The 27,834-nt window shown below is 50.7% G+C and overlaps 1 protein-coding gene and 1 long non-coding RNA gene across 5 annotated transcripts in view; one reads left to right on the forward strand and one right to left on the reverse strand.

Annotated features, from left to right (window-relative positions):
• Positions 1–27,834, forward strand: part of Agap1 (ArfGAP with GTPase domain, ankyrin repeat and PH domain 1) — a 440,472-nt gene that overhangs the window by 98,291 nt on the left and 314,347 nt on the right. The gene's annotated exons all lie outside the window — the stretch shown is intronic.
• Gm41914 lies at positions 1,407–27,826 on the reverse strand. 3 transcript variants are annotated; one of them, XR_003947925.1, is made up of 5 exons: positions 27,652–27,826; positions 10,163–10,371; positions 2,657–7,646; positions 2,089–2,271; positions 1,407–1,946 (listed from the first exon to the last, which is right to left on the reverse strand). It is a non-coding gene; the product is annotated as a predicted gene, 41914 (long non-coding RNA). The 3 variants fall into 3 exon arrangements; XR_003947923.1 differs by having other exon boundaries at positions 2,089–7,646; XR_003947924.1 differs by lacking the exons at positions 10,163–10,371; positions 27,652–27,826 and adding an exon at positions 8,227–8,407 and having other exon boundaries at positions 2,089–7,646.

A 27,834-nucleotide genomic window follows, 5' to 3' on the forward strand; every position in this document is an offset into this window, starting at 1 on the left:
GGCCTTGGTTGGAACATGGGAAGTTGATCAAGTAGATTAAAAGTGACTGTCTGGGTTCAGGCTGTCCTCATCAATGGAAACAAATGCTCTTGTCTCTAGGAAGTAGGAGAGGGCTGTGGTATAGAGGGATACACCGACTTGTGAATTTCTGGAGTCTGAATCTCGGCTCTACTACTTTCCAGGGATATAACCCTGATGTATTTAATCACTTTGTGCCCCGTCCCTATGTGAACAATGGGTCAGTGCCTGCTATGTACAGATGTTATGAGCCTTTGGTTGTACCTAGCACATAGAGCTGCAAATAGCGGGTATATGACTCATGAAAGTAGCAAGAGAAGTTTGTTTCTTGAGGGAAAGGACAGTGATTGCTTAAGGAAGAAAAACGGTAACAGAAAAACTAAAGAAAACTCAAGAAATCTGGTGAGATTCATGGAGTAAAGGCTCCTGCTACCAAGCCTGATGGCTTGTGTTCAGTCACTGGGACCCACTTGGTGGTAGGAGAAAACCAACCCCATGTGCACTGTGGCACACACACACACACACACACACACACACACACACATGCGAGCGAGTGCTAAACAGAATTAAGTGTCAAAAACTTAAACAATAACATTGTAAGTTCTAGGCCAGCCAGGAGTATGCAGTGAGGCTTGATCTCAAAACAAACAAAGTTTTTTTCTAAAGAAGACTCTGGAATATAAAGTGGTCACATCCCAATACATATGGACATGATACCAGTTGTAGGGAGACACCTTGCTCTCTCTCTCTCTCTCTCCTCTCATCTCCCTCTCTGGGTATGTGTGTGCTCACTCATAGAAATCCGAGTGGCGGGGTAGCTGAGCCACCTAGCCTCCTCTGTGGAGGGAACTGGTAACAGCCAGAATGGTGAGAAGAGTGAATGTGCAGTGAGTCGTGTCTCTAGAATGTTCCAGAAACACTGACCAAAGCAAGGAAGAAGGTTGGAATGTGCTCCAAGAGTCAAAAAATAATATCTAAAACATTGGTAGAAAATGTTAATTTGCTTTATTAAGAGTTAAGGAAGGCTAGTGCAGTGGTTTGTATAGGTTTGCTGCCATAGACTGGTGTGCTTCAATGTTTGGCCCAAGGGGAGTGGCACTATTAGGAGGTGTGGCCTTGTTGGAGGAAGTGTGTCACTGTGGGGGTGGGCTTTGAGGTCTCCTATGCTCAGGCTCTGCTCAGTAACAGTCTCCTCCTTGCTTGCTGCCTGTGGACCAACGTGTAGGACTGTCAGCTCCTTCTCCAGCACCACGCCTGCCTGCCTGCACATTGCCATTTTCCCTGCCTTGATGATAATGGACTGAACCTCTGAACCTGTAAGCCAGCCCCAGTGAAGTGTTGTCATTTATAAGAGTTGCCTTGGTCAGGGCGTCTCTTCACAGCAATGAAACTCAAACTAAGACAGCTATTAAGATGGCTCAGTGGGTAAAGATGCTTGCCATGCCGTCCTGGTGACCTGACTTCAGTCTACTGAACATGTAGAAAAGTAAAGGGAGAGCTGCCTCCATAAAGTTGTCTTCTGCCCTTTGTATGTAAGTTGTGTGCTGCAAACAGACACATATGTGTACACACATGTGAAAACGTGTGCATGCATGCAAATATTTAAATAAGATGCAAGACAAATTAACAAACAGTAGGTTGAATATTATCAAACACACAGTATTAAAAACAAACTCCAAACCAACGTACCTGTCGAGAAAAGGGAAGGGTGAGAAAGAACATTGTCAGTCGCTGGCTTTGCTTTTTGGGATCGGATGACGAGAGCATAGAGAGGGGGTCCAGGGCTTGCTCTGCTTTCTTGGTGGAGGTCAGGCTGGAAGGGGAGGAAAAGAAGCCGGCAGCAAGCTGAGGGGGACGGCCCTGGCATCAGCTCGCAGGTCTGGCGCACTCCACATTGTACTTCAGGCGATTCTCTGTTGTGAGGTGTCCTGAATAGTGTACAGGATTTGTTAGCATTCTTGGCCTTATACAGAATATGGCACCAGCACCCTTCCCATCTAATGACAAGCCAGACCAGATGCTCTACAGGACAATATGATGTGTTGAGAACCATGGCCTAAGGTGACTCACCGGGGCTGGGGAACTGAGAACACTCCTCGAGAGCTTTAGTGGGCAGGATGGTTGGTCAGACTCTTGCTCTCAAGACTGAAGGGCGGGTGGGAGCTCAGATGTGGGACGACTTGAGTGGCTGTTCTCAGGGCACTGGAGGACGGGACTGCACAAGGGTCAGCCGGCTGGGATGTTGGGAGCCTTCTGCAGATATGTAGGAGGTAACAGGGTAAAGGTAAGCTTGAGGGAGCTTAGAGCTGAACATTCCGTCCACAGAAGGTTGGGAAGATGCCATGGGCTGGATGAGGTCATCCACTGTGGCCGTGCGGCCAGAGAGTTCATGGCCTGGGTTAGGACCTGGGGAATCCCAGACTTTCCAGGGTGGACAGAGGAAGAAGAGCGAAGAAAGGGAGTTTGTTTCTCTTGGTTGCTGTTGCTCAGCAACTCTGACCAAAGAGGTGGGAGGAGAACAGGAGGAGGAAGATGTTTAAGACCAGATGTGGAAGCCTGAGTGGGTGACCTCATAGGAGGTGGAGCTTCTCCCTCTTCCCCATCACCTTTATCACGTCTGGGTCTGTGTGAGACTTACGCTTGCTCTACTTGCTGCACATCATTCTGCTGGGCCAAACTCCGGATGCTGAGAGGAAACCGTGGTTCAGCTGCCATAGTTCTTCCTCCTTGGATCATTTGCAAGGGCCCCAGGGGACCAAGAATGGACAGTTTCCTCTTCATAGTGTAACTGCCCATGTGTGTTTCTGAGACCCACAAGGGATGCTCCTAGCAGTCTAGGCTCTTGGGAGTCCTCTCTTGAGTTGTGTGTGTGTGTGTGTGTGTGTGTGTGTGTGTGTGTGTGTGTGTGTGTGACCAGCCTCCAGGGCACAATCGTGTAGTGACTTGTTTACAGGTTCTCTTTTCTCTTCCCATGGGCAGAATACCATCCATCACTGATGCTCTCTGTCCCTGCCTGAGGGGGACAACTGCAGAGAGCCAAGTGTCCACCAGGGTTTCACACTGCTGTCGACTAGTTCCCAGATGGAGATTACAGCGAGTTGGATGGGCCTGAGATGCTAGCAGTGTTTGCGCTCCGACTCACACTGACCCAGCTCCCTACACCCTAGGCTCTACCACACTCAGAAGACAATGATCAGTGGTGGTCATAATGGCTCCAGGCCGGAGGGGTGGTGTTGTTCCACACACCCGACCTCACCTCAAGGGTCCAGCTTCTAACTGGACATGGAAGGACTGTCCCTGAAAAGGCCTGAACTCTGCCTCCCCCCACCCCTAGTTCCTAGACTCCCAACTCAGAACTGAGGAACAAGGAAACCCTAAAATTCAGAACGCCATCTCCCCCACCACAGGGTTGCTTTAATTAGAGAGTAGGACAGAGTTGTGTTTCCTGGTTGTTTACCACAGGGCAGTGTGTAAAGCTGAGTCTGTAATTAAATCGTCTAGTTGGGAGGAACTGCAGGAGGAACATGTGTGGGACAGACTGGCCTCTCTTCTCTTGCCTATTTATCTGCCCCTGTTACCTGCCACCTTCTTATTCTCCTACAGTCTTGTTAACAGTGTCCTGGAGCAAATTCCGAAGCCTAGTGGCAGACAAGCCCTTTGGCCTTCCTGGATTAGGACCCCTGTCCCCAGCCTGCTTAGGTTGGGTGAGGTGAGCGTCACTCCATTGTCCTCCAGTTAGTAACATCGGATGCTGCTTCTGCAGACCTGCCACCCACATTGCCTGCAGGAGCCTTTTTTTTCCTTCAGAAATGTAATTCTGGTTAAGATCGGAGGTCTTTCATAAGCCATCTGAAGTACCTGCTCTGCCTACCATCTGCTGACAGACACACACATATGCACATTCTCGGAAATGAGAGTTTAGAATGCTGGACAAGACACTCTACATTTTACAATTTCTGGGGCACAAATCTGAGCAGAAGTATATGTAGGCTCCCATAATGTGGAATTCCTGTTTTTAGTGTGTCATGAGTGTGTTTTAGGGACGCATGGGGTTAGAAAATGAATGTCTCCACCCACCCCACCCCCCTTTTTGGGTAGAATGCCTTCCTAGCATTCCTGGGAATAACTCAAGCTGCACTTTGGTAAATGTCAAAAAGTTGGAAGTTCAGGGCAGTGTATGTCGGCCTGTCTGTGTCTGCCAGCTGTTTTCCTGGCCCCGGGCTTCTGTCTTTCTCTAAAACTTTACTTTGTCTTTGGAGTACTTACAGGGACAGCACCTCCTCAGTTTGGGGGGAGGGGAAGCACACTTTCTCAGAGATACCCTATTGCTGTGTGTCACTGTGATTCTGAGCTGACTCCAGTCTAATTTCCAGTAGCTTACCTTACGTGTTATTCTCTCCCTGCCGGCTTTATTTTTCCCCATGTGGATCAACAGTAAGTGCTTTTTGGAAATTGCTGTTCATGATGCCATGTTTGTCCTGGCAATGATTATTTGACCCTTGTAACAGGTGTCCCGCCACTCGCCTGTCTCCATGCCCTTAGCCTCTGCACTACATTGTGCAGGCTGCCCATTTCTGTTGATACCTACCTACATCTGTGTTTTTACACAGCAAAAAAAAATATCAGCAGTAGTTCCTGGGTTCAGGACTGTGCGTGTGCTTTCACAGAGGGTCGTCAAAGGCCGCCCACTCACTCAAAACACACAGCCTGCCTGGCTTTAGGGATTTGTCCTGTGTGTCTTGCTGATATCTTGCATAAGTCTGATACCTTCCCTTTGGAAGGATGTACAAAGAAGCCCAAGGTCTTCTGCCCTCTACCCCGTCCTTCGGCACTTCAGAGTGTGACACCGACAGGCCTGGCTTTAGGGACATGGTGAGATGTCTGCCCAGAAGGATTGCCTTGGCAGGATAGGTTTTCAGCAGCAGCAGCAGCAGGCCCTAGATAAGGGTTTGTTTGGTACTTGGCTTGGTAGAGCCCCACCAAGGGACAGTGGGTCCTAGTCTGATCTTTCTTGCCCCCATTTGTTCTCAGGGCTAGCTGTCCACAGGCATCTACAGTAGGCCAGCTGCCCACAGGCACACCTACTCTGGAAGGTAGCCGGCTCAGCCCTCCACACCAATCTGGTGTGGTCAGTTGGTGTCTGGCCACTTCCTCCCTTTTTTTTGTGGTCCTAGAAATTGTACCAGCAGCAGAGGGCTTTGTCTCAGAGATGAGCACAGCCATGGCCTGCATCCAGAAGGGAAGCACTGTGTGTGTGTGTGTGTGTGTGTGTGTGTGTCCCTGCATGTAGCTCTCCAGGAGAGCCTTGGCTGTCTGGGGGGGGGGGGTAAGATGGTCTAGCTTTACAAACAGCAGGAAGACCCTAAGCTGCTTGCTGGGCTTGGCTTCCTCTCTTGTGGCCTTGACTCTGGTTTCTTTTGGACAAGACGCAGTGGGGAACCTGGTGAAGCTCTGTGGAGGAGGGATAGATACTCAGGTTAAGGGTCAGCTGTGCAGAAATTTCCCAGAAGAATGCAGAGAAATACAGTGGGATCCAATCTTATAAAGAAGGTCTCTCCACTAAAGCAGAGACAACTGAAGGGCAAGTGGCCATGACTACAGGGTTATTACAGTTTCCAGTGACAGACAGACAGACAGACAACACATACCCTAAAGCCAGGTGTCCCTGTCCCATGTGTGGTTTTGGTTGGTATTAGGGACTGAACCCAGGGCGTTGTGGATGCTAAGCTCGGACTTTATCACTGAGCTACAGCGGGTTTGTCAAGGAGAGTTACAGTGCCTTTATGGAGCTTGAAGAAAGTAGAGAAGACTCACGATGTGACAGCAAAAGAATGGCTGTCACTGTTTGTTGTTGCCGAGTGAGACTCCAAGCAGCTCACCAGGAAAGTCACTGGTACCCTCACAGAGGCCCTATGAGCTAAGGTCACTTTGCAGAGCCACCTGAGTGTAACCCTGTTGCTTTTCTCAGAGTGGGGGTCAGAAACATGCCTTGTAAAAAGTCTCACTGTGCGATCTCTTAATAAAGTCCCTGGTATCTGAGTTCACACACACATTTGGGTCTGCTCTGCCCTCTGATCATTCTCTGAAGAAAAACAGGTTATCCAATGAAAGGAAGCAGAGGGCAGAGGCCAGGATGTGTACGGCTTATATTCATCGGCTTTGTTGCAGAGAAGGTCTGGAGTGAGAAGATGACTCCCTGGCCATGCCTTTTGAGGTGGGCCACTGCACTGCCAAGCAGCTCCATGCTCTGTAGAGAGACTGATGGGAGCCACGCACCAACCCTGTAGATGACTGATTCCAGAAGCTGCTGCTGCCACAGTGCTGCAAGGGAAATACTGTCTGGAGGCTGGAGGCTGGAGGCTGGAGGCTGGGTGGGATGAGTCTGGAAGAACAGTTGGATCTCTTCCTGATAGATAATAGGAGGGAGAGAGCTCAATGCCTATACAGCCTCCTCCGCTACCCTTGTATGTGAGGGGTTTGCGGATGCATGGCTGTCTGTGGGGACTTCTCTGAGAGTCTATGCCTGATGTTTATCCTGGTACTTGCACAGGTGTATTCAAGGAGTCGACGCCCTGAAACCCTGGGTGCACCCCAGTTTATCCCCTAGCAGATCCTCCTCCTCCTCCTCCTCATCCTCATCATCATCTGCTCAGAATAAGCAGTCCACTTAGAGAGTTCATTATTGGAATCAAAGATGTTTGCTCACATCTGTCTCTTTGTACTGTACTTCTGTCTGGCTGTGTCCCCTCTATCTGAACATTACAAATCCCTGTTCCCTTTGCTTCTGTCACAGATTTCACAAAAGTGTGTAGTAGGGCAGCATTAGCAGACCCTAGCCTCAGACTCTGTCTTGTCTTAAGGCAGCATGGAATGAAGATAGAAAAATGATTAGTCATACCGAAAATAAAAGGAGGTCTGACACATCTGATTGGGAGTTGCCTACAAAGGTAGCCTTAGTCCAAGTGAAGGTGATGAGAAAACAGAGGGGTTCCTGCTCCCATGCTGTCAGGTGTTCCCAGGAAGGTGGCCTCTTCACTGCAGTGTGAATGTTTCTACTTCCTGAGTGATGCTCTCACCTGAAGCTTCATGTGTGGGGAGAGTACTTCAGAATCCTATGCTGTCCCTTCACTGCTGTGACCTGAAGTGGTGGCAAGAGGCTGGAGACTCTGGGTTGAGGGCACGGGGGTTGTTGTGTTACACCACCAGGAGCTCTTCCCAAGATGAGCATGGTCAGTACCTGTAGCTAGAAGCTCTTATAACCTGAGCACAGTCCAGGGCAAAGTGGTTTCACCCCTAACCCGAGTACATCCTACTGCAAGATATTTTGCCATGCAGGCCTTGTTGCCAGAGCCCAAGATGCAGGTGGTTGACACAGTGACTCTTAAGTGTGCCTGGGGAATAACTGTATTACTGCAGTCAGATGCAGCTCAGCCGCTCCTTGCTGGTCAGGTCTTGCTCTTCTGTTTGGAAGGTGGGCATTCCCACAAGCTGGGCTCTGGCTGGAGTCTTGACGAGTGACAGGAGTGGCCTCTCTTGTGCCGTGCAGCTAACTTTCCTGTGTACTCATTCTGCTCTCTCCACTTTTGGTCAGAGTCGGACTGGAGCAGCCGACGGGATCACCTTTAGACCTGAAATGAGAGAGCCAAGGTGTTCATAAAAGCCACAGGCTGGCCTCCAAGATGGCTATGACAAGAGGAAATTCATTGTCAGGAACATGCAAGGGTTCCGTTAGTAAGTACTTCTTAGCAACAGAGGGACAGCAGGTGGCTTTCAAGGTGAAGAGTTTGATCATAACTGTATGCAGATGGGTTGTGTAATTATCAGCTGGTAATTAGGCACTCTCCACCATTAAGGTATTCAAATGATCCGCTGAGCCTTTTACCCGAGGGTCCCCAAGTGATGTGAGCAAGGTCTCAGATCCCATAGTCCCTTTGAACTTGCCCTTTGGAGGTCTTTAGTCCAGGATAGGATTGTGGAGGCCTATGGGCTTCTGCTGCTCAGAGTTGAGCTTTGGGTGTCCGTACACAGCAAATCTTCCTAGTCTTCATCTCAGCCTTAAAAAGTTGTGTTTGTGTGTGTGTGTGTGTGTGTGTGTGTGTGAGACAGACAGAGAGAGAGAGAGAGAGAGAGAGAGAGAGAGAGAGCAAGCTTGCAGTTATCGTGCACACACATGTACACACACACACACACACACACACACACACACACCTTTCAGTGGTCAGGTCTCTTCTGTGAGCAGGTTCTTCTGCTTCTACAAGGCTTCATGTTCCGGGACACTCGGCCCGTGACCTTCTGGGTGGTTCTCTCGTCCCCGCTTCCCTCTCATTGTGTTACAGGTGTGTGTCACAGCATTTGGATTTTTTACATGGCTTCCAAGAAGCAAACTCAGGTTGTTATCAGGCCTGATTCCACAGTCATCAGCCATGTAGCACCCTATTCTGAAAGCTTCTTTTTTAAAAATTGCCACATGGAGGCGGGAACCCAGAGCCTGCAGTGGGGTACCAAGCTCTCTGCTCTCAGCTGCTTCCCTATTTCTTTTTTTTTTTTAATTAGGTATTTTCCTCGTTTACATTTTCACTGCTATCCCAAAGGTCCCCCATACCCACCCCCCCAATCCCCTACCCACCCACTCCCCCTTTTTGGCCCTGGCGTTCCCCTGTACTGGGGCATATAAAGTTTGCAAGTCCAATGGGCCTCTCTTTGCAGTAATGGCCGACTAGGCCATCTCTTGATACATATGCAGCTAAAGACAAGAGCTCCCGGGTACTGGTTAGTTCGCTTCCCTATTTCTAACCATGCAGTTGTTTTGTTATCTAGGCTCAAGCCTGGCCTAGTATATGGGGATTTGGGAAGAGTCTGGCACTCCTCCCATTTCTGCTCTTATTAAATCGTAACCAGCATTGCCCTTCCCCCCCACCCCAGGCTGAGTTTGGCGTTCAGTCTGTTCTTTGCCCTTCCTGCAGACAGTGAGCAAAGGAGTAAGGGGACCAGGTGTGGGTGAGGTCAGCATACCTGATTCCAGTTTTGTGTCTTGTCCACCACCACTGCCATCCTCATTAAACCTCCCGAAAGCCACTCACTGTGACCTGCAGGGAGATGTCTGTGACTGACTATGGGAGAGGGCACACTGAAAGCGAAGGTGTCTGTCCTGTCTCCTGCACACCTGGCTCAGGTTGGCCCATCTGACTGTTTCCTAATTGTTCTGACCCGCCGGGGAGATTCTCAGGTTATTCTTTGTCCCACTGTTGTTCAGGGCCTTGGAACTGACAGTGCCTACCTCTTCCCTTCACCAGGCTTCACAGGGGACACTCTAACCCTCAGACTTCCCTACAGAGTCTAGTCTGCACATGGTCTTTTCAGGCTTGCTGGCATTCCCTAATCAAAGTACCTAGAACATGATATCATGATAAGTATAGGTGGACTCTATCAGCCCCTGCACACAGGCAGGGATGCCTCCTCTTTTTCAATGGAGGAATGCCTCGTACTTAAAAAGAGTGGCCTTTTACTGTCCAGCTTGGGTTACAGGACTTGCAAGGGACAGATTTCAGTAAATGAAACTGTGTAGCTGCACTGGGTCATCAGAGAGATACTTGGGTTTTCTTTTTTGAGAAAGCCCTGGTTGGCCTGGTATTTGTTGTATAGCCCAAGCTGACCTTGAATTCACAGTGGTTCTCTATATAGCCCAGGCTGACCTTGAATTCACAACACATCTCCTGGCTTATCCTACAGAGTATTGGCTTGAGCCATCACATCTAGCAAAGAAATGAGCTTTTGATTACAGAGTGGTCTTTGGACTGAGAAGGCTAAAGTAAGAATTCACTGCACAAGGGCATACCTAAGGACATTGCAAGGTAGCCCTTTGCTGGTAAGCAGCCAGCTGTTCCTCCACCCACTCCTTTCTCCGAGGCATCTGCATCTGTTAGTTGAGAACATGTTCTCCATTGGCTCTGGGCAGGGGCTCTCACTGTGGCCTGAGTGCTTTCAAGGCCTGGGGTCTTATAAACTCACATACTTGCCTCCTTCCTGCTCTGTTCAGGGTTCCTTGGCACATTGGGCACAGGGGGAAAAAAAAGGAAGAAGAAAAAGAAAGAAAAGAAGTACTAATTTTCTGAATAGGAAAAGTGCGGTTTTCCAGATTACAAACCTGAGCTGAGCTTGAAGTGAGTGAAGGTGCAGAAGAATGTGTTCACGGACAGTGTCCTGGGCAGAGCCGGGGGCATGCTGCAGAAGTGAGGGCGGGGGCTGCAGCCATCTCACCTTGACCACCCGTCTCTCATCGGGAGCTGAGCAGGGTCTGGCTCCGTCAGTACATGGATAGGAGACTTCCTGAGAGTAAATGCCAGGTGCTGTTGGCTTTAAGAAAGAAGAGAGGTGGAGGCTGGCATCAGTACAGGTTGCAGGGATAAAGACACTTTTATAGGCAGCAGAGGAGTCTGGTGGAAGAGATAGGAAGTGACTCTTGGGTGATGACACATGGGAGTGGCTCTGAGACCATTGAGAAAGCTGCGCTTCCTGAATGCACACCAACCAAACACGGTCTTCAAGTCCCTATGCTGTGTTTCAGATCTCTACTTAGAGAAGTTTAAAGAGAATGCCTCTGAGATGGCAGTCTAGACAGATACCAGTCGCTGGTGCCTAGAGAGTTCAAACAGACCAAGCAGACACAAAAATCCTCACAGGCAAACGGACAAACACAGTACAAACACATCTCAGATGCTCTTGGTGATATAAGAAACCAAGATTAGAAATGCACACACCTTTAATCCCAGCACTCTGGAGGCAGAGGCAGGCAGATTTCTGAGTTCGAGGCCAGCCTGGTCTACAGAGTGAGTTCCAGGACAGCTAGGGCTATACAGAGAAACCCTGTCTCGGGTGGGGGGGGGGACGGGGGGGGGGAGAAGAAAGAAAGAAAAAATTAAAAAAAGAAAAGAAATGTGAAAACTAAGAGTGTCCAGGCCTGTGGTTGTAGCATGGGTGAGGGGTGGGCTCCTATCAGAAGCAGTCTTCATGTGGGGCCTGCCTACCCCTCCCAGGTTTAGAAATGGGATTACAGAAAAGACTCACAGGATGTGACCCCTGGGTTGTTCGCTGAAATGGAAAGTTTTCGGTTTTTACTATGACTGTGTGTTGATTGCTCCCCGGATTTGATGTACAAGTGACATGAACCCACCTGGAGGGATAGACAGGTCAGTCAAGCTGAAAGGTTTCCTAATGGTTGCCTGAAGGGGACAGGAAGACCAAAGGTTCGTAGCTATAGATAACAGTGAAGTTGGGGGTCAGCTTATTTTCATTTTCCAAGATACCTGCAAGTGGCTGGCAGGCTAGCCTTCTGGATGACATAGATAGTATCATCTGCAGTCAGTTAATTGACAGTCCCTCAGCTTGATCAAAAGCGTGATGTCTCTTTAGATGCAGCCCAGCTGGCTCCTGTGGCCTGCGGTGGGGCCCTGACTTCCATATTTACCAGGGAGTATCGCCCTGGCCATTTGGTCCCTCATCTCACCCACAGCCCTCCTGTTTCCTCTGGGCAGTCTTTGTGCTTGGTTAGTCTGTCAGCCTCCATGAATAGCAGCCTAAGCAGGTTACTTAGTTGTCACTGGGGTGACAGTGCTGCTTCTGTTACGCTGGCAAAACTGCTGCCGTGCGGGGTGCAACCCCAAAATTTATGGGAAGAGAACTTGTGTCTAGAGTTTAACAGAAGCGTAGAAATGGTCAGTAATGGTGCTCTCACTGCTCAGCAGAGTGCTGCGTGGGTGGGGGTGGGGGGCAGCCATGTCTTTGAATCTCTCTGATTATGGATGCATCACTAGCCCTCAAAAGGTTTGCCTTCCATGAGAAGGAAGGGATGCCCATTGCTGAGAGCACACAAACCCTGTGACTCTGGAATGAAAAGGTAGGGGCATTCATGGCCTGGCACCTGCTGTCTTCAGATCTACCCCACCTGCCTTCCATTGATGGGATAAGTATAGGGAGACTTTTCAATATAGATTTAAAAATGGTTGGCTTGAACAAACCACAGAGCTAGATGTAAACATACTTTAAAAAAGCTATTTTGTGTTTTTGCTCAGAGCATAAACACAATTGTTGAAAAGCCAGTCTGCATCCAAGTTTTAAAATTAAAAATAGCTTTTGTTAGGGCTGGGGTATAGCTCAACAGAGTGCTTGCTTAATGCGCACAGAGCCCTGGGTTGCTCCCCAGCGCCGCATAAGCTGAGCGTTATGGTACATGCCTGCGGAACTGGAAGAAGGAGCCCGGAAATTCAAGGTCATCCTTGGCTACTCTGTCTCAAAACATAAAACAAACAACAAAAAACCGTAGCCATTAGTAAACCTTACCGAGGGTAGATTCCAGGCCTCACAACAGTCTGTTGGATGTTCACTTCAGCATAGGTTTAGCAGGGGGAAGAAAGGCAGGGGTGAGGGGGCTCTGTTTACAGCTCTATATTTAGTGCCATATGGGAGTCCTCTCCTTAGCTCCTTTGTCATGACCACCATAGATGGCACGGTGACAGGAGAGACCGTCACAGGCATGCCACTGCCCTCACACAGACACCCAAGTGAAGAGGTAGGTCAGACAAGGTGAGGGTCATCCTTGGAGATCACCGTGTGGGTATGCTGCAGATGAGTGACCCCAAGATGGTGACACATCTGAAGTGACATGAACTAGATACTAGTAGTTATTAGTAGTCAGCGGTGCCCCCAGCTGCCTGAGTGTTGACAGGCATTCTAATGGAGCCCACAGGAACTTGAAGACTACTCCTCTTTCTTCCCACACATCATCCCTTGATTATAATTTGATCAGAAAGCTCTCCGCCTTGGATCTCTGCTTTATTTTGACATAGGCAAATTATTTGCAAATTAGAGTACGAATATCCGAAATAGTCTATTGGGATCTCCGAGTTGTTTCTCCCAGCTGTGTCTAGGCCAAAGTCAAACAATACAAGGAGCAAACAGTGTGGGCTCAGTTCAGTTTGACTCCGTCACTGTGATTCACATTCATATAGGAAGCCCAGTGAACTTGGAAAGAAAATGACTTTCTGATGGGATCCTATCATTTCAAACAAACGTCTTCCATGAAGAAAGAATATTAATTACGGCTGTACCCAGAGCAGTCCCCCTCCCCGCTTTGAGTTGTGTGTTCATCTAGAAGCACAAGGTCAGCGTAGATTTAAAAGCAGATGTACGCTTTGAAATTTAATTCATCCTGGAACTGAGAGCAGAACTTACTGGGGTATACAGGTGCCGGAAGACAGGCAGGCTGTGGCTCCCGCTTTTGTTCTTTAAAGCATTTTATTCCATTGGGAGGTCAGCGCCTGGGACGCTGCGCTTGTGTGGCACCAGATTGAGCAGGTGAAGATGATACAGGCAGACTCAAAAGGGAGGCCCCGGCTTTGGTTATAGGTGACTTCAAGATCAGTGGGATTCAGCAACATCTTTGAAAGTCAAGCTCAGTGGCCGGTGCTTACTTGCATGGGGGCCTTTCCCCGTCTGTGTTCAGTGTTGCCCTCGCTGTCCCCATTTCCCAGAGTGAAGGCTGAGTTATCCGAGCTGTGTTGAGTGCTCTCATCTCATCAATTAAAACCCGGCACAGGCCTTCTCTGGCAGGGCTGCCTGTGAGTCAGGCAGGGGCAGGGCCTTGGCTCAGTGTGCTGCTCTGCGGGGTGCCTTGGAGCAGGGTCTCTTATCTGCTGAGGAAGGAGGTGCTTGTGCCAGGCATGCATTTTTAACACATTTCACAGAGCAGGATTCACTTGCACACGTGTGTTCAGTGGGGACCTCTAAGGCCTTTGGGTGTGTGTGTCTGTCTTTCTCCTCTCTCTGTGTATCTGTGTCTCTGTCTCCCCCTTCTCAGCCTCTCCCCCTATCCCCTGAGTGTGTGTGTGTGTGTGTGTGTGTGTGTGTGTGTGTGTGTGTGCATGCACAGCCTGTGGTGCTGTTATGAGTGCCCTGGAGTGATTGATGTTGGAGTAAGAACCTGGTTTTGCTATAGGGATTTATAAAGGGGGTGGGGCATGTTGCTGCTGCAGGCTGTGATTAGAGCTTTGGTGCTTCTAACTAAATAACTATCTTGGCAATGTAGCTCATCCGTGAAAGCCAAGGGAATGCTGTGTCCGGAGAAGGCAGACCATAGCTCTTTCCCTGCAAGGCTCCTAGGGCTGTCCTTTCCTGCAGCCTGCATACCCCATTCTGATGCCTCCAGGGCTGCGTCTGCTACTGCTGGCTAATGAGGCCACATGTAGGGAGTGAATATTGCCACCATCTGTCTTGGTTCCTCATGCCATAGTAGGGGCAGATACCTGGATCCAGGAAGGTGCAGCTGCTGTGCAGGGCAGGCCCAGTGTGCTTGTGTTTGGTTCCCAGCCTCACACTGGATTTGCATGAGTTCATCGCAGCCTTTTCAGGACACAGCTTTCAAAGCAAGCCTTGCACACAGTGTCTGTAGTTGGCATTGCTGGAGAGGTGGGGCTTCATCCTGAGAGACCAGAGGTTTCCCTGCCATCCCTAGGTGACCTGCAGTTGCAAGTTGCTGGTAGTACAGGCACCGGCTGCACACTGGGCCCTGTTTATGCTGCTGTTGTCCTGAGTTTACTACTGAGGAAAGAGCCTTAGTACTATTCAGGCATTATGAAGGTGTGGTTGGCATTGCCAGCTTGCCAGGGTCTGGGATCAGCTGGGAGGGTTTTGGCATGTCTGTGAGTGATTTCTAGATGGACTAATTGGTGTGGGAAGACTCACCTTAAATGTGGATAGTGCCATTCCATATGTTGAGGTCCCAGATTGAACAAAAATGAAGAACTACAGTTGTGTGACTAGCTGTGTCCTGCTTTACTGCCATGATGATCTGGTATGCCTAGACTTTGAGCCCCAAGAAACCTTAACAAAACTTAAGGTATTTCCGCCAGTCATTTTGTAACAAGAAAAATAGCTGTGACAGAGATGGTGAAAGCTGTGGGCTGTTGTCCTAGCGCCCAGTCCCTCAGAACGTGACCGTAGTTAGAGAGAGACTTTATGAAGGTGGTCAACACAGGGACCTTTGTCCAGTAGGGCTGATGGTCCTAAGGAAATCAGAACATGACAGACATGCAGGGGAGGATTTGCAACATGGGGGTGAAGGGGGCCATTTGACACAGGTGGCCTGCAGCATCCACTAAGGGGTACCCTGATTCTGCCTACATCTTGGTCTTGTTCTCCACTCTATATAGCTATGAAAATCTTTCACCTGTCATTGAAGCCCCCAGGCTGTGGAACTACATGGCGGCAGCCTTAGCTAACACAGGGTGGCTCTAGCTGGGGCCATTAAAATGTTGAACAGCTCCATATTTAAGAAAGCCTTTTCTTTGCACGTTCCTTTCCTACCTGTAGAACATGGGCATCTTTCTCTGATAGTGAAAGGACTACGACTTCCACTAGCAGAAGTAAGAGAGTGGCTGCCCCTGGCTCCTGCAAGGGTCTGTATGTCTTCAGGGGAACAAGCAATTCCTCTGGTGCCCAGACCTGGGGAGGGCTCTAATTATATCTGGAATGCCTCCATGGGAAAGAATTTATGGCTTTATAAGTGAGTGTTTCCGATTTAGGGAAGGGAAGTTTGGCAATGGGAGACCTTGCTGCCTTGCTGCCTTCCAGGCTGGAGGTGGAGCCTGGGAGGATGAATGGCGGAGCCCAGCCCAGTAAAGCCCTGAGCTCCACAGTGGCTGGCCTGGGGTAGGTAGGGTAGGCAGGACAGCAGATACCATGACAGTGTATGGCATGACAGCCATGGGGTACGGGTGGGGGCTGGGGTTCAGGCAAACAAGGCAGTCAACAAGGGGGTGGCTCAGAGCCTGGCTGGCTCCACTCCAGGAGCTCAGTAGGGCAGAGGGTTGGGGTGAGATCGCGGGGCCTGTCCTAACTCTGCTCTCCTTCTCCTTCCTCAGCTCTGGTCCCCCAGCCTTCTGGCTTCCATGTTTCTCCACAGTTACTGTTTCTGCTTGCTTGTTCTGCAGCCTCTCTCCCATGCTGCTTCCCTTCCTCTCTCTCCATTCCTTCCCCCCTCCACCATCTCCTTCTTCCTCTTTCTTCCTGCTTCCACTTAGGCAAGCAGAATGAATCACAGCCCCTCAGTGGATTCTGCATCAGCTTCAGCTGACCACTGGCCAGACTTATTGGTAACAAAATCTCAGCTGTAACAAGCATGTGTAGCCCCCTTTCCTTGTGGCTATTTCCTTAAAAGTTACAGCATAACAAAATAATGATTGAGATACCACGGGTTCTGGTAAGTGTTGTAGAGACACAGCCATGTAACATTCAGTACATCCTCTTGAGTATGGGAACATCTTGGATTTTGGTGTGGGGCAGGGTAGCCCAGCAAATAGATGTTTCCCATGGGCTGCTTGGCCTCAGCGAGTTTTTATGTCTCCCATGGGATCCAGGCACAGTTAGAACCTGTGACTTTTATCTATTCATAAAATAGTAATAAAAGTAGTCATGCATGCCCTTGAATGCCCTCATATACTGGCCTGGCATCAGGAGGGGCAAGGTGAGCCTTAACAGGACCTTTGCTGTCTAGAGAAGGGGGAGAGCTGGGAACTGTGATGACGGTGGGTCGGCAGTGATCTCCAGAGATGAGATGTTTTGCTAAGAGCTACATGGCATAGTGTTTGGGGCCTGTGTGTGTGTGTGTGTGTGGGGGGGGGTGGGTCTCTGTTATCTTTTCTTGCACCTTATTTGAATCAGATCAGTTTTGTACTCCTCACGGGAAAGAGCTACACGCTGCTACCTCCTTAGGTCAATCCTCAGCTAGGCTGGAAGGAGTGTAGGCCAGGTGGGCTGGCACTGTTGTGAACCTTGAGATGACCTGCGTGTGTTGGTGTTTGGTAGCAGCCTAGGAATGCTCCAAAGTCCCAGAGGAACAGAGGGTCTTAGAAGCTTGCTTTCCTGGGTGCAGTGTGTGCATCACACTGCTATGCAGCAACGCTGCATTAGGCGCCTGCTCCCCCTGGGTGTAAACTCCAAGTTTTTCAGAGTCTTTTGGAGAAAAGCCCCAGGGGAATATCCTGCTATCTGTCTGCCACCTCTCCTTGGCTCTGAAATTTCCCATGATGACTGTTGCTTCTCTGGAAGTCCTTTGACAGAGAGGGGAGCAGCAGGTAAGGTCCATTCTCTGGGAGCCAGGATGGGACCCCTACATATCCAGCCTTCACAGCCCCTGCTGTGACAGCAGTGACTGGGAATGCATGCGGAGCTGGGTGCTGGGGACCTCAGGTCCCGACACCAGCCCTGGCTGCAAAGCTGTTGCCAGTCTCTTTTGAAGCAGCCCAGGCCATTCCACCTTTTTCTCTGGCTACTTCCAGTCCTAGGGATGCCAACATTGGACATGCCATGGTTCCTGTCCTGCACCCAACTAGGAACTGAACATCAAGGGCTACCAAAAGCCTCTGCACCCTACTCTTATGCCTAGTACCCTATTCCCTGAAATGAAGCAAGGCCTGGACCATGGGCCGTCACATTTGGAGCAGCCCTTCCCCCCAGGACACACAGTAAGTTTGTTTTCATGGTTTCCACTGAGGGAGGAACAGGCTATCACAGAGGGCGGCCACCCAGGGTCAGCTGCACTCAGGATTTTTGTGGTCAGGGAAGAAGTGACTCACCATCTGTCCTTCCCTGTGTCTGTTCCTAACTGCTGGAGGTAAACTTCTGTGTGGGAGAGGGGTCCAAAAAGGGGCACCATGGGGGTGCAGTTCAAGTCAGCTGATCTGGCTTGCCACATGAGTGGGTCAGGGCTGACTGCTACCCTGCAGAGGTGATCCACCCCCAGCCAGTAGGACTTGTCTATCAGGAAACTAGTGGTGGGGAGGGGGAAGCTGCTGTCCCTGAGACTTGAGGTTAAGTTCCCAGGGAAGACACAGGGAAGCATGTCTATTCTTCAGGGAGGGCATGGCCAAGGCCATGTGGGGGATGGACGGACGGGACATATTAGGTTCCATCTTGCTGGTTCCAACAGGTGTCATGGGGTGAGTGCAAATGATGTGGTTAGGGTTGAGAAAGGAGATGAAGGTGTGCCAGTGGGAGGTGGGGGCAGGGGATGAAGGTGTTGCCAGTGGGAGGTGGGGGCAGCCTTGCAGTAAACACTGGGTCAACACCTCACCCACTGGATCCTGCTTGTCTGTCTGATTGTCATAGCTCTGTCATGTTTTCACAGGCTCAGGGCTCCCTTGCTTGGGTCCCAGGGGTCTGTGTCATTCAAGTCATGTAACCTGGCCCTGCCACAGGGTTCTGCAGGGTGTTCTGCTGAAGGTGTCAGGCTTGGTGCCACTTGAGGAGGGTGCATTTTACTCCGCAGGCAAGGCATGGTTACAGAGCACAATTGCACCGTGAAGCCGGGCTATCAGGGCTGACGACCATTTCTGGAGAGGGAGCTGAGTGTAGGCGTGGAGGAGGCTGGAAGGATGCTTGGCTTGGACGTCCTTCTGTGTGGGATGGGTGAGGGGATGGGAAATCCCCAGAGGGGGAGGAAGTAGTTCTGACTAGAGTACAGGAGATGGGTGCTGTCTGGAAAGGCCTGCAGGTGGAGGAAGGCTCCTTCTAGGTGACTATAATGACTCAACCTCATAGTACGAGGGGACAGGCAGCTTGAAACATTGGAGTGGGATAGGGCTGTCTGGGGCTGTAGTGAGGGCCTAGATCTTGTTATCATTACAGGAGAGGTTGGCGACATCTCTTGATGTTGCTGCATGTGTCCTAGAGTGTTCCTCTTAGGGATGAGGATAGGGAGGGACATGTTCCCAGGTGATGTCTGTGCAGGTCCAGAAGCCATGTCTGAATTGGGGTCTCAAAGGGTCTCCTTAGGGCCGTGACCAGGCATGACATCTTAAGAGTCACCAGGGGCAGGTAGGGAAGTATCTGCTGTGGACTGTGATATCCCCGGTTCTTTGCTGGATAGAGAGGGGAAAGCTTAGACTACAGCTGGAGTCAGCTCTAGGTATGCCACCTGTGCGGTTTAGGGGAGGAGCCCTGGAGTGGAGGGAACATGAGGGGACGGGCAGGTGTGATGGTTGCCTTTGGGGTGGACTGGTCTTGAGGGAGGGATAAGAGGCCCAGGGGTATGGAGTTAGTCCCTGCTTTGTGTGTTCCTTGCTGTCAAGCATGCAGCAGTGTCTCGGGATTCCTATGTCAAGAGTGTCTGTTTCCAGATCCTGGAACCTTTGTGTGGGCTGACAGTTCTCCATCTTTAACATCACTCCTGACACAACATACAGTGTTGGTGGGAGTACCATTACAAGTCCTGGGATGCCCCAAATTGGTGACCATTGCTCTTCAGCTCACCATTCTTCAGTTTGTCTTCCATTGTGGAAGAGTTTGGAGCTGGTGCTGAGTTTGGAAGGAGTCACAGGTAGCTGATTGTCAGAGCATGGTGAGGAAGTACAGTGGTTGGGGCAAGGCTGGGTTCCTGGCTGAGGCTTCATTCTCGCCCCGCCCACACCGCACCTCAGCCCCACCCCCTGAGCTGTTGAAGCTTAGCTTGATGTCTGCATAAGGCCCCCGGAGGCAGGTGTGAGGCAGGTAGGTAAGAAGCCATGGATGTTTTCTTTTCTGTTAGTGCCAGCCATGATATGGTGACTTGTTCTTCTCTTCCAAGGAGCTCAGGTACGAGGCAGTTACTCCCCTGGAACTGCCAGGGGAAGTGGTTGCTGTCTGCTGCCTGGGTTTGCTTGTCCTTGGTGCCTGAGGACCACTGAAATGATCCACTGGTTGACAGTGGCAGGGAGGGAGGAAGGGGGAAGGGCATGACATTTAGACAGAGAGAATGGATCCTCTCTTGAAACCTCTGGTCATAGAATTCCAAGTAGCCCTCTGGGAGAGCCCAGCCTGGGATGCAGATGTGGTCACTGTCAAAATGTGCTCCTCAGGACCTGTGCAGACTCGGGGCATCATTTGGGGCCTTCACTTCAATCTTCATGTAAGTGCCAGGAAAACCTGTTAAACCTTTCGGTGTAGGAAGATGGGGTGGCCCAAGGATTCCTTTCTTGGCTTTCTACTAACATCTGCTGAGTAGTGCCCTCCTCTCTGCCTAGCTGCCACCTCTACATGCAGGTGACTCTCAAGATCAGGCCTCTTTAACTCTTGATGGTCCTTCCTAGAGGATCCTCACCGAATCTCAGTCACTCTGTCCTGTGCTTTAAGCTAGTCCTGTGTACTGCTAATTCTGTTGTACTTGCATGTGGTCTTGGGGTCTCTGCAGGTACTGGAGTTTATAGATTGAAAGGCCAGCAGAAAGGAGACCTAACTCTGCCTCTGTTGGGAAGGCATCATCCATGCTGGGGCAAGGCGTTCTGCTGGGCAACTGTATTGGGGTTAGCCACCCTCCCGTGAGCAACTTGTGATCCACGATGAGAAAGCCTGACGAACTCATTAGTCCTCCAGGCTGGATTGTGATAGGGCCATTACTTTGGCTTGTCTTCGATGCGCTGAAGAAAGGGGTAGATGTTTCCAGCCCTCTAGGGAAAGAGTTTCTGTGACACTAGGACATACTTCACAGCCAGTGAGGGGTGTGTCCCATTTGTTGATGCCTCTTATTTCTTTTCCTTGGCTGCATGCACACAGCTGATGTGTGGGAAGGCTGGAGGGAGGGAAGATGGGGTGGGAATCCTTCCGCATGCTGTGGTTGTAGCCATGTAGAGTCCTTGGGGAGTCACTCTTAAGTAGGAGCTGCTGTGCTAAGTGTTGCTTGAATTCATTTCTGTAAAGTGATGGCTCATAGATCTGACTTAATGTCTTAAGTCTTCTTCACATAGAACATTTCCATGTGTGGTAGTGAAGCTATTCACAGTGGATGCTCTGTAGAGCATGCTAGAAAACCACAGCTTCTCGCTGGTCCATGTAGGTGGAGATACGGTTTTAGCTGGGGTTGGGACTGTCCTCAGTTGTTCCAGGCTGTGTTGAAAAGCTGTGACTGGGTTTGGGTCCCTCTCTGGCCCTTCTGCAGAAGGCTCTGTTAGCTTCTGTTAGGATGGCGTCTCTGTGGGCAGTGACAGTGTAGGATCCCGAGGCTTTGGAGAAGCTGGTCAGTGCTTGTCTTAGGGTTTTACTGCTGTGCACAGACACCATGACCAAGGCAACTCTTATAACGACAACATTTAATTGGGGCTGGCTTACAGGTCAGAGGTTCAATCCATTAGCATCAAGGCAGGAGCATGGCAGCATCCAGGTAGGCATGGTGCAGGAGGAGCTGAGAGGTCTACATCTTCATCTGAAGGCTGCTAGCAGAATACTGGCTTCCAGGCCTCACCCACAGTGATATACCTACCCCAGCAGGGCCACACCTTCTAATGGTGCCACTCCCTGGGCTGAGCATATATAAACCATCCCAGTGCTGGTCTTTTCCTGACCCCTGTACACCTAACTTGGGGCATCTGTAGATGAAATGAGTGTATTGTTGCCTAGCTGTAAACATCTACAAAATTGCCCCCAGCATTTTATTCATGGCCACAAGACTTGTTCATTCAGTATTTGGTAGATGACCTGTCTATCGTCACAGGATGATGGGTGATCTGATGACCTGCATCTCACTATTGCTGCTCTGTTTTATGGCTGATTCCTGGAAAGAAGGCAGTCTCTCTCACAGAAAGCCCAGCTAGAGCCTCTGGTCACTGTTGACCCATGCAGAGGTGGGAAGCCCAGCTAGAGATGGTGGCTACTGTTCACCCACATAGAGGTGGGAAAGTGTGGCTGGGAGGCACCTCTAGTTTCTGCTCAGTGTAGAGTCTGCACCTTTGGAGCAGATGTGCCCCACCCATGGCAGTCTTGGCCTCGGGTCATTTGCCAACACGTAGAGACATTTTTGCTGATATAGTCAGGAAGGGTATTACTGGGATCAAGTGGGAGGAGGAGAGGCCTGCTGCCTGTAAGGAGGCTCTGTAACAACAGACTGTCCTGCAGAATGTCACAGCAATGAGGGGGCCTGGCCTGGAACCTCTTTCTCTCAGTGTCACCCTGCCATGTACTGTGGGCACTGTTCACTTCCCGCTCTCAGCCCTTGGCACTTGCTTCCTTTTAGCAAACAGCTTCCTACTTCTTTGACCTTCTGCTCTGCAGGTTCCTCCTCTCCTTCCTGCAAGCCTTACTGGTACTCAGGCCAGCTCCATGTACAGACACCACTAGCAGCAGGTGAACAGTTGGCCTCTTGTTGGAAGTCAGTCAGCACCTAGCAGGACTGACAGGTCTCCCTTGCTTGGTGGCTCAGCCTTCTGCAGCTGGAGGATACATGTCCTGGCCACTGCATCATGTAGGGTGTGTATCACCTCCTGTGGAGCTTACCTGACATCAAGGACTCCCTGGGACTGAGCTAGACTATACTCTATACTACCAGGGCACTAAGACTTCTTGTGCTTTCCCCTCACATTGGGGGACCGTTACCCGTTGGTCCTGTCAGTGCTGCTTTCTAGCAGGAGGTAGAGGGCAGCGCTTTGTCCTGGAGTCAAGCCAAATTTGGTTTTGGTAAGTTTCCCTGACCAGACTTCCTTCCTTGTTAGTGTCTAAAATGTGGTAACATTGTCACTGAGGTGACAGCCAGGAACCTCCAGTCACAATGGAAATGCTTACAGAAGCACACTGCCAGCAGGTGTCTGGCCACACACAGTCTCTGGCCTGTTGACAGCCTTGACTTTTGTGGCTGCTCCATGAGGAATGGCACAGGCAGCGTGACGGTCGGTGCTCAGAGGACCTGTGGTCCTGCCTCCTGCTTAGTCAGCATGTCCCTGCCCTGAAGAGGAGTATACACTCCCTTCTTGACTAAGCCATCAGGTTCAGCAGTGCTTTATTCACATTTCTCCCTGTATCTTTGGGGGAGCTGGATATGGGGACTGAACCCAGGGCCTTGCACCTGCTAGACAGCAGACATTCCATTAATGAGCCAAAACCCTATGGCTGTATTTTTGTTTTGAGACAGGGTCTTGCTCAGTTACCTAGAGGAACTTGAACTACTTCTGTGGCCCACAAATGCCTCAAGTTAGCAGTCCCTCCTATCTTAACCTCTCGAGTCTCTGGGATAACAGGCCTGACAAGATTCTATTTGCAACCTTCAGCTTATAAAATACGAAAGCTGGGGTCCCCACATACTGCATCATCCAAGGCTGGGACAGTACACAGAACACAAATCTCAAATCAGAAGTCCTCTGAAACAGCCGTCCTGATGGGATGGAGACTCATGCTGAGAAGATCTGAAGATGACATACAGCATCGCCCTGTCAGGCAGCCAGCTACCAGAAGCTAGCTCCCAAAGCCCAGCAAGAAGTTCTCTGTGGCTCTGGGCATCTGTGCCCAGGGAAGGACCATGCGTTGTGATGTCTGCTGCCAGCAGACAAGCATCTAAGAGACTGTGACCCTGATTACTAGCTATCAAATTGTGTTTTTTGGAAAGTTGGCCTGTGAATCAGGCGATTCCTCTGCTGACTTGCAAAGAGGTTCCTCTAAATAAAGCTTATAGGCTCTAACCAGTACTTGCAAAATCTATTGTTCATGAAAGAGGCATAACTGATGACCTGCTAGAAATGGCACTGGACGTAGGCCTAAGGCTTCTGTAAGCTTAGGGCTGAGGTGGGTGGCCAGCTGCCAAGGTGAGGAATTAGGGGATCAGCAGGGCTATTTGGACCCACTAGACTTTTCTTATTCAGACAATTGAATCCCTGCAGTGCCCAAGCCATGCCCGTGTGCTATTGAAGGATAGAGCAGAGAGATCAAGGACACACTCTGTGTGAGTGTGTTCTAAAATGGTGATATGCTATATGGTATGTATGGGAAATCCAAGATGTGGTCTGGTAGTATCCATTTAGGGACACCCAACAAAATAGTCCAGGAGCACTCAGCAAGCCTTGTGAAGCATTTCCTTTGAGCAGAGGCAGGTCTGGCTTTGTGCTGGGGATTTAGGTTTTGGAGTGACAGGCTCAGGATCCTGTGTCTTCTGAGACTGGGAGAGCCCAAGTCTCCAGGGCTGCGGGGAGAGGCCACACGCTATGACAGGGACATGTAGGCCTTCAGGGGGTGTTTAGGACTGGCTGTGGGGCTCCTGCTTCCTCCTGCTTAGAGTGCAGAGAGAGAGAGAGAGCAGCAGCTTGGCAGGCTGGGTGCTCTGAGTCTCCCTGGGAGACTGTGTGTCATCTGAGGTGGATGGAATGGATTCTTCTACTCTGCAGCTTGCATCCTTGTAGGGTAATGCACAAAACCTGGGATGGATTCCATACCAAGAAAGAATAACGGCAGCGGTTATCAACCTGCCTAATGCTGAGACCCTTTAATACAGAGTCTCAACCTTAAAACTATTTTGTTGCTACTTCATAACTGTATTTTTGCAGCTGTTGTGAGCCATAATGTAAACATCTGTGTTTTCTGATGCTCTCAGGCAACCCCTGTTAAAGGGTCATTTGCTCTCCAAAGGTGTAGTGACCCACAGGTTGAAGACCACTGCTGTAAAGCTGTAAAGGAATTCCAAATCCCCCCCCCCCACACGCACCCTCATTTTGTGAAGTATGCTTCAGGTAATAAGGGACATGTGTCTCCCTTTCTTTACTATGCACTAGATGCTATTAAGGTTCATGGTGGCATTTCCCAGAAGCCTTGTTCATACACACTGAGAGTTAGCCTCCAGCTCCAGTGACCCCAGGGTTGCGGCCCTCTCTTTCCTGTGGGCAGCTCCCATATCTCATCTTGAAGATCTGGGGACCTGGAATTTTCGAGCCACTGTACTGCTGTAAGGCTAGGTTGTGGCCAGGTCCTAGTGGCACTGACTTATTAGATGAGTGGCATGTTGGCTACTGTTGCCACTCTGAGACTTCCTCCACCGTTTCTTTCAGTCCTAAAATTACAAACATCATTTTTATAAGTTTGTGAATTCCTCGAGGCAAGAGAACCCTGTCTTGTCCTTTTGTATGTAGTATAACATACACACACACACACACACACACACAGTCTCTTTATGAATAAATAAGTCCATAGAAAAACAATGAAAATATGTTAATAATACTTCCTGGTTATACCAGGAGTTTAATTTTTAATGGTGCCTAGGCCAGTACTGGTCACGCTTTTCTGCTCTTTGTCGCCAATGAAGCTGCTGAAACAAAAGACGTGAATGCAGACCGGGGCACTGAGAGTCTGACTCCAGTTCCATTCTCACCCAGGAGCTGTGCACTCAGTCATGGAGAACTCAGCCTGAGCTCTGAGCCTCAGCATCCTCCTAACTGGATAGAGGTAGACATTTTAACATGCTTCATGCCTGCCTTCATGCCTTTAGAATAGCTGGTGGCTCTTGAGTTTTATCAGAGAGCTGCTTTATTCAAACAGAGGATGTCATGGCCTTGACCTTTGAATGGTCTGTCTGAAGGACCATTGTAGAGACGAAGAGTTTCAAACAAAATGTCTACCTTGCCCATAACTGATGGTAGGGATCTTGTAGTTGAGGTAGACGTCACCGGTGGTGGCTAGCTATATTTTGAAATCTTTGAAAATGAAATACAGGTTGGAAAGATGACTGAGTGGGAGAAGTACTTGACATACAAACATCAGGGCAGGACTTTGGACTCCCAGGACCCACTTAAATGTCAGGTGGATGTGGTAGCCCACCTATAATCTCAGTACTGAGGAGACAGAGTTTGGGAGATCCATGGAACATGCTGGCTAGCTAGACTAGCCAAATCAAGTTCTTTGTTCCAGTGAGATACCCTACCTTCATGTATAAAACGAGGAGTTGCTGAGAGGAAGGATATTGACCTGGGGCCTTCACGTGCAGATGCACCTCCCCCATATACTCCTACCCGACGTGTGCTTGCCCACAGGCAGGCAATAAGTAAAGGAGTCACGTAGAAGCGTTTCTAATAGTTTGCCATTAAAATCCAGGTGTCATAGACTTCAGTTCCGGGAGACCCGACTCATTCATTCATCCTTCCACCACTGTCACTGGCATGAGCACAACAGACACCTCCTACGTTTTGTGGTGATGAGCTAGAAAGAGACCTTAGAAATGCCTGACCTTCCCAGCCACCTGTACCTTGCCTATGTGTAGCCTCCAGGGTCCCCTGGCCTTTGTAGGCCAAGAGGAGACCCTATCAGCATCTGAGTGGGCCCTGTAAACCGGAAGACGAAGCAGCACATCTGTGATCAGAAGATAGTCTGATGGTCTGGCTTGATGTCTGTATATAAATCCTGTATCACACGGGGGTGGGGATGAACACTTGGGGAGGTGAGCTGGAGTGAAGGGATATGCAACTTTTAAATATTCATGGTGAGTGTGCCTGACACCCCCCCCCCCCCCATGAGGTTCCATGGTGAGGTTCCAGTTGCCTCAAGAGTGCTAATCTAAGTTAGGGAGCCGTTATCTCCATCTTACTGGTGGAGAAACCAGGTGGTCAGGAAGGAGAGGAGACTGGCAAGTTGCTCTTCCTGCTTCTAAGCCTGCTGCTCAGGTAGCAGATTTATATTTTGGAAAACACCATATAAATTACCTTAGAGACCACTGGCGCCAGGGAGTGACTGATTTTGTGTGATCTTTTTTTTAAAATTATTTTTTATTATGTGTATGTACAATGTACCAAGAGAACATACAGGCACATTTGGAGGTCACAAGGGGGCATAGAACTTCTGAAACTGGAGTTAGAGCTGGTTGTGAATCCCTACGTGGGTTGTAGGAACACAGTGCTCTTAGCTGCTGAGCCATCTCTCCAGATCCTCTTGTTTTCGAGGAGTTAGAAGTTACAGGTTCCAAAGAAATCTTTATTATTGTTGAGATCTGGTATCTTCCTTGTGGGTGGGCTGGGATAACTGGACGTGTAAGATCAAACTAGCCTTAAATTCAACCATCCTCCTGCCCCAGCCTCGTGGGGGTGCTTTTCCAGCAGGTCCTTTGAGTTTCATTTTCTAAGCTTCAGGGATAGTTGAGGCCTCAGATGACCTTGCAGCAGGTCCTGGAGAGTGTAGTATAGGTTTACTGCTAGGAGCTGATCCGCTCCGCGCGGGGGATCCACCCCAGCGCTTGGACCTGCCCTCCGCCGCGCTCGCCGCCGCCTCCGCGCTCCCGGGACCCGCAGGCCCCGCTGGGCGCGCGGCCCGCAGTCTCCGCACGTCGGCCTCCGCCCGCCCCGCCCCGCCCCGGCGCGCATTTCCATTTTAAACCGCCGCCCGCCCGCCCCTCGACCGACCGCGGCCGGCGCAGCTACTCGCGCGCCCGGGAGCCTCGGGAGAGGCGGAGGCTGCCGGATCGCCGAGCTGTGCAGAAAAAGGCCCTGGGATGCGCTTGGGCCCCGTGCACTAGACAATGAAGCCGCGGGCGCTGCCGCCCGCCGCGGGCCCTGCGCACCCAGGCCGCACCTGCCGGCGAGGCGGGTTCCGTGCCTGAGCGCCCGCCCGGCCCCCCATGGCTCGGCTCCCCGGGCGCGGACCCCGGCAGTCGGGCCGCGTGGCACGCGGACGGGCGGACTCCAGGGGCGCTGTTCCCGCAGCTTGAGCGCGGGCCTCGCTGCGCGCGGGGGGCGTGGGCGCCGCTCCCTGCCCGCTCGGGCTCAGCACCTGGCCAGCTCTGCGCCCGAAGCGCGCGTCCCGGCGGTCGGCGGCGCTGGATGCAGCCCGGCCTCGGAGGGCGGCGCGGCGGCCGCGGCCCCTGGGGACATGTACCTGCTGGACAGCAGCGGCGAACCCGCGTCTTCGCCCGCAGACGCGATGTCGCGCGGGACGCCCCCCAGGAAGACCGTCTACCGCATCTCGGTGACCATGGTCAGGAAGGAGCAGCTGGCCGCTCCGGCTCCGCGTCCTACTCGGCGGCCCCGGCCCGCGCGCTCCCCGGAGGCGCCCGGGCGG

Source organism: Mus musculus, chromosome 1 (genome assembly GCF_000001635.26).
Source record: "Mus musculus strain C57BL/6J chromosome 1, GRCm38.p6 C57BL/6J".
NCBI classification, from domain to species: Eukaryota; Metazoa; Chordata; class Mammalia; order Rodentia; family Muridae; genus Mus; species Mus musculus.